Source organism: Chrysochloris asiatica, unplaced genomic scaffold, assembly GCF_000296735.1.
Source record: "Chrysochloris asiatica unplaced genomic scaffold, ChrAsi1.0 scaffold00072, whole genome shotgun sequence".
Lineage (NCBI taxonomy): Eukaryota > Metazoa > Chordata > Mammalia > Afrosoricida > Chrysochloridae > Chrysochloris > Chrysochloris asiatica.
The window spans coordinates 14,147,508-14,154,358 of record NW_006408590.1 but is presented as its reverse complement, the minus strand read 5'-3'; the positions used below and the strand labels follow the sequence as shown (position 1 = coordinate 14,154,358).

Here is a 6,851-nt window from a genome sequence, read left to right as displayed (position 1 = left end):
ATCTCTTCACTGAAGAGCAAGTTTCAGAGTCTTCTCTGACATCCATTTTGGTCTTTTCCTTGTCTCTTATGTTCTCAATGACCTTTTGTTTTCTTTCTGGATGATGTTCTTGATGTCATCCCACAACTCTTCTGGTCTTTGGTCTTTAGTGTCAACTGCATCAAGTCTGTTCTTCAGATGATCTCTAAATTCAGGTGGAATAAATTCAATAGGAGAGTCTCTGTCACTGTGAATCTCTCCCTTCAGGGGATGTCTGGAGCCTCTTTGAAGGGGTTCATAAAATTAAATCAAACCTACCCCCAAATGGGAGTGTGATGGCTCCTAGTATAAGCACTGGACTTGGAACCACAAGATTGGTGGTTTGAGCCTACCAGCTGCTCCACAGGTGAAAAATGAGATTTTCTGCTTCCACAAAGACTTACAGCTTCAGAAACCCTATACAGGGTCACTATAAGTCAGAACCCAACTTGACAGCACTTAACAACAGCAATAACACCACTCAAAAAAGAAAAGGGGGGGAAAAACACTCCATTTTGATTAATTCAGTTAACTAATTATAAATAGTATGGTGGTGATGGTGGTGATGTGCTGTGGAGTCGGTTCCGACTCATAGTGACCCTGTACAGAGTTTCCGAGGCTGTAAATCTTTACAAGAGCAGAAAGCCTCATCTTTCTCCCACAGAAAAGCTGGTAGTTTCGAACAGCTGACCTTAAGGTTCACAGCCTAATTTGTAATCACTACACTATCTGACACTTGCAAACTCCCTTCAGATTAGTCATATGTTGTAATCTAGTCACAGGAGTGATGTCGACATTGTTATCAGGTCATAGAGGGTGTTAGTCTTTTGCTAACCAAGAGTGATCAGGTTAGACAAACATTCATAGGAGCAAAAGACAAAATTTTTTGACATGAAAAGGTCTGACCAGACTTGACAAGAGGGACACTTGACAACACAAACCCATGCCTTTGTCTGACTGGGGTCTTAAAAAAATTCTTGGATGGGAAAGACTCTCATGATTATTTATGATTTCTTTGGGAAAGGGCAGAGCTAGGTTAATTAGGTACGTGTACAGTAAGAGTTCTAAATGGAGTTGGTTCTGTCCAAGGTGGAGCTGGTTGTGAAGGTGTCTTGGAAGTGCTAGCAGGACATATTATGGGGTGGCATACATGCACTCTGTCTCTGGACTACAGTTCAAATTTCAGGTTGGACCTGTGGTACTCAGCTGCCCTTAGTGGAGTCCCCTATTGTCCATGCAACTGTCAGAGATGCTGATATTACACCTGCTGGAAGTCTGGTATACAGCTGATTATTCATGAAAAAGACCTTTAAGGAAGTTTGACAGGCTCATAAAACACTCTTCTCTCATTCATCATAGGTTGCCACTGTTCAGTTATAAGCATCAGGCATTCCCTACATATCTTTATAATAGTCCAAGTAAGGGGGGTGGGCACAGTCCTCAACATCCCTCAAGGTTTTTAGGCATAATACTTCAGACAGTAAGTGGTCCATGTTCAATCTTGGTGTCTGTTCCCTTTTGTCCTTGCCTCACATATACCATGGATCACATCCACACTCGAAGGGAGACAATGATACAGGGCACATACATAAAGCAGAGCCTTGAGGCTTCACCTACTATCCTCACACCATACACTCTAAGACTGGTGTAGCACTGCCTTCAACATCAAATCAGGGGATAGGGAAGAGAAGCTGGAGCTGTAGGTGTTCTATTTGCCCATGGTGTCTCAGATTCATTCTTAAGGAACTGAGAACTGATGTTCCAAAACATCAAAAAGACCATCTTATGCATCATGTCCAACCCCAGCTCCTGCAACACAACACACCAGGGTTTGTGGGATACACTCCATACTGTCCCTCACTTGCTACTACAGGCTGGGAGGGAACCCAGGCACCAACAACCGGCTAATGGCATCCTCTGGTATTATAATTCCAAAACCCCAAAAGCCACCAAATAATCCACTAATGCACTACATGAGGTAAAGCAGAAAGTTTTGGGACTTAGTTAAGCCTTCCAACCCTACCCTAAAATTATAGGAGATTGGCAAGATTATTAGTGGCATGTGGTAAGATCTCACTGATGAAGAAAAACAAGAATATTTAAACAAATACAAAGCATAGAAGATAGAATATAATGAGTCTATGAAGGTGTGTCATAATTCCCCAGCACACCTTGTTTACATAAATACAAAAAGGTGTGCAGAAGCTGCTTTTTGGAGGAAGAAAGTCGGTAGTCTCACACGGAGAAAGGAGAACCTACGTGAGCATTCAGCAGTCTGAAGCTAAATGTTTAAAATGGCTTTTCAATGACACATACAGCCACTGCCTGTTTCCAGAGGAACCACCGCCTCATCAGTGAGATCCTTAATGAGAGTGTGGTACCAGATATCCAGTCAGTTGTCACAACTGCTAGAAAGCAGGTCCTCAAATGACAGGTCCAATCCTTAATGACCCATCAGCAAAAGCTAGAAGCTGAATTTCTTTTACATAAAGGAGCGGCATCAGAAAAAGAAGAGGAAATTCATGGAAAGCACAGACTCATTTGACAATGACCTGAAAAGGTTGTGTGGTTTGAAGGTAGAAGTGGACATGGAGAAAATTGCAGCTGAAATTGCACAGGAGAGGAACAGGCCTGCAAAAGGCAGAAGGAAAGGGAGAAAGAGGCCACAGAGCAGGCTGGACATGGCCAGAGTAGCATTGTTCCGGAGGAAGAGCAAGCAGCTCACAAAACGGAAGAAAAGAAGGAAGATGAGAACATTCCAATGGAGATAGAGAAGGCCCGCCTCGTGGAAACGACAGAAAACCAGCAGAATGGTGAAGAAGGCATGTCAACTCCTGAGGACAGGAGAGTGGGCAGAAAGGAGTTGACAATATGATGGCAGAAGGAACCAGTGACAGTAATACCGGTTCACAGAGCAACTGGAGCCTCCAACAGACCCCATCCTTGAAGAGGAGAGAAAAGAATATGTGTTCTAAATACCTTTTTAAATGAAATAATGTTTTTCATTAAAAAAAATAATAATAAGGGATGTACATATACACACACATTCACAACAGCCATAGGCTAATCTCATTAGTAAATATGAATAAAAATCATAAGTAGAGCTCTAGTCATTTAAATCCAGTACTTATGAAAGGGGTCTTGGTGTGGCACTGTAAAATAAGCACAGAACCACTAACCACAATGTCAGTAATCCCAACCACTCCTCAAAAGTCCTTTATAGCATCACGGTGAGTCAGAGCCCGATCAATAGCACTGAACAACATTGTATCAAAAGAATAATACATCAAGACCAATTAAGAATTATCTATAAAACAAACCCTGATATAGCACCAGTTATTTATTAGTGTAAATTATTAACACTGGAAGAATTCAAAGGAAAAGCCATTGATCTACTTGATGGGAAAAAATTGTAAGCATTTAACAAAAGTTAATTCCCAAATCATTAAAATAAAATTTAAAAGAATTCTGAGCACATGAGGAATATAGTAGAAATGCTTTATCTTCATATGAGGTACCTACCAGAAACCTGTAGCTGTAGTGAACACCATACTTAATGGTAAAACACAGCAGTTTCTCCATTGTAGTCACAGGAAAATGGCAGATTCCTGTGTTCCTGTCATTAGTCAACACTGCACTGAAGCAAATGAAATAAAATAAAGTTAGCAGGGAGGGGTAGATAGAGAACTAGAGATAGAGAAAGCAAGGGATCAATATTAGGAACAAAATAAAATGATCATTTGCAGATTATTTTATGATGCATATAGTATATGTGTATACAAACATGTTGTTGTTGTTGTTAGGTGTCCTCCAGTTGGTTCTGATTCAGAAACACTGTCCAGTCCTGCACCATTCTCACAATTGTTGTTTCGCTTGAGCACATTGCTGCTACCACTGTGCCAATACAGCATGAATGTAAATACATATGCACTCCCGGTGTGGTGCTGTAGGATAAGTACTGGACTGCTAACCACAAGGTCAGTGGTTCAAACCCACCAGAAACACATTGGAAATCCTGTGCAGGGCTGCTGTGAATTGGAGCTGACTCTGACACTTAACAATAAAAACATAGTAAAACCAAAAGAATCAAGTAAAAAATTCTCAGGTTATGATAAAATAGTAATCACTAGCTCTTCCAGCTACAAAATCAACATATAAAAATTAAAAATCAGCATTAAAATGGAAGACTATAATAAAAAATGATCTTATTTATATACCAACAAAACCATTAGTACCCACCCTTAAGATAATAAATCAAATAAGAAACAAGCAAGTTTTGTTCCTGGTAACTAAAGATCGCTTACCACTTAAATAACATTTTTTTTTTAAGTTGTTATTTTGAATTGAGTGATAGTTTACGTGGGAAAACACTATCAATTCATTGCAATGATTACAATTTCCTCCATGAATCAATATTCAGCAGTATTTGCTCTAGTCCCTCTGTTTTGTTTTGTTTTGGGCGTATACGCAAAAGCATTTTTAAATGTTTAAAATGCTTCCTTTGAAATAAATGAAATCCACTCAAAACAAGAAGGAAACAACATGTGATAGATGCAATCCCATTATTGCCACCAATATGTGACGTCAAATCAGCCCAAGGAAAATACAGCCTTCCAGAGTCACTACAAGCCTTCTAAGCCTTGGAGGGTAGAAGAGAACCATGCCCAGACTCAGTCCATTTCTGCACCTGCCCCACTCCATCATCTCCTGAACCCAGGTGGCGATAGCAAACAAGCGTTCCAGGAAAGCTACCCACAGGTTTCCATTAACTTCCAGTTCTGTAAGGGGATTATTCTAATAGACACTGTCCAACATTAATGCATCCTTCCAATATCTACAGGGCTATGCTCACAGAGATTTTCCTTCAGTAAACCAACAACTTGTTTACCTTCTTCCATCAACTGCTCAGTAATTGCTTCTCAAAAGCAATGCTGTCTTTCTTCACAGGTGTTCAACATAAACCCTAATTAAAGCATCATGCAAGATTGGAATGAATTACCAACTGGTGTGGGCTTGGGAAATTCTTAGGTCCTCTGTTAGCATATGCAATCAAACATTGCACCATGGGCAAGTCACATGCTTTTTTCAGACTACCCAATATCTCTTCCCATAATATATTTAAGACTCTTTTACAACAGAAGGTAGGGGAAGAGTTCCTTCAGTCAAATGCAAGACAATATATTCATATAAACAAAATCACTTGATATAAACCTTCTGAAATATTTGGTTTCTAATTTGGACTCCTGGTGTGGCACACAGTAGGATCAGCACCAGCTGTTCCTGGAACCCCTATGTAGGTTGCTATGAGTCTGAACTGACTTGAAAGCACTTAACAACAACAATTACACTTCAGCCTCCTGGAACACTTGACTCATTTATATGCATATGGCCTCACTTGGCTGGCTGGGTGAAACTAGAAAAACCCTGGCCCCTTATCAGTTATCACCCTGGTCCCTTTGTCTGGCCTTTGCCTCAAGCCAGTCCATGTGTGGCTTCTGTCTCCTAGGTATTGTCTTTCTCTTTGGAAACGGCTCCAAGGCTGTGAATGGGCCAGCCAAATTTCAAATGCAGCTCACCTCCCATGTTCATTTCCACCACTACAGATACCAAGTCAAAGTAATCATCCAGAAATGCAAAGTTTCTCATCCCTCACTGGTTTAGCTTTTTCTTCCAAGATCCTATTATGTTTTCATGAGTCAAGAGCCATTATATCAGATTCCACTTCTACCAACAGCAATTTTCAGTATTAAACCAATCCAGGTAAATCTGTTTCCCTTCCCTGCTCAGTTCAGTGCCCACTTACCAGTGTGGTCATTTCTTTCTCATCCTTTTCACTCAGGGCTACGTTAGACATCACACTTTTCTAGGTTTCTTAGGTCTTATAATGGTGCTTTAGGATAAGCACTGAACTGTTAGCCTCAAGGTCGGCAGTTCAAACCCACCAGCTCTTCCTCAGAAGCCCTATGCAGGGCCACTATGATCCAGAACCAATGGCTCTGGCACTTACAGCTTGAAAACAACAATTTGTTCAAAAGAATTACAAACTGTAGAATATGTTGCTATTTCTATTACTGTTCTTGTTAAGTGCTGTTGAGTCTGTTTCAGGGTCCAAGTCAATTTCAATGTTTACGTTGGTTTCACTGCTTTTCATAACCTTTCAGAAATGGCCTGCTTCTCCTTTTTACTAGTTTTAGTCTGAAAGCGCTGCTGTAACCTTTCTACCATGAGTGACCTTTCTGGTATTTAAAGTACAGGTAGCATATTTTCCAACATCACAGCAACACACAAGCTGACAGACAAGTGGTAGAACATAATTGATAATTCATCTTGTATTAAGTCTTAAAAAGGATGAAGACTTTATGAATAGCAGAGCACCCGTTAGATTCGAACTGCTGACGTTGAGGTTTACAGCCCAACTCTTAACTCACTACACTACTAGGGCTTCTTCATTGCTAATAATAGAACATAGATAACAAAAGAAATCTGTTACTAAATCATGATCAGTGGCAGATCAATTCATCACGGATGGAGGCAGAAGTACGGAAGCCAGAAAGACACCACAATTCAGATATCTACACAATTGCAAACTGGAAACGTTTATGCTATTCATAAACTTTATAATTGTCTGATATCATTAGGAAGATGAGCTCCTCAATTTGGAAGGCACTGAAAATATAACTGAGAAAGAGGTACCTCCTCAAAGTTGTTGTTGTTGTTGTTGTCAGGTGCCATCAAGTCGGAACAGACTCATAGCGACCCCATGAACAGCAGAATGAAACAATGCCCGATCCTGGGCCAACCTCACTACCGTTGCCACACTTGATGCCATCAAT

At 40.4% G+C, this 6,851-nt stretch overlaps 1 pseudogene; it reads left to right on the top strand.

Moving 5' to 3' along the window:
- The first annotated feature begins 1,793 nt into the window (after window positions 1–1,793).
- Window positions 1,794–6,851, top strand: part of LOC102842499 — a 17,572-nt pseudogene continuing 12,514 nt past the window's right edge.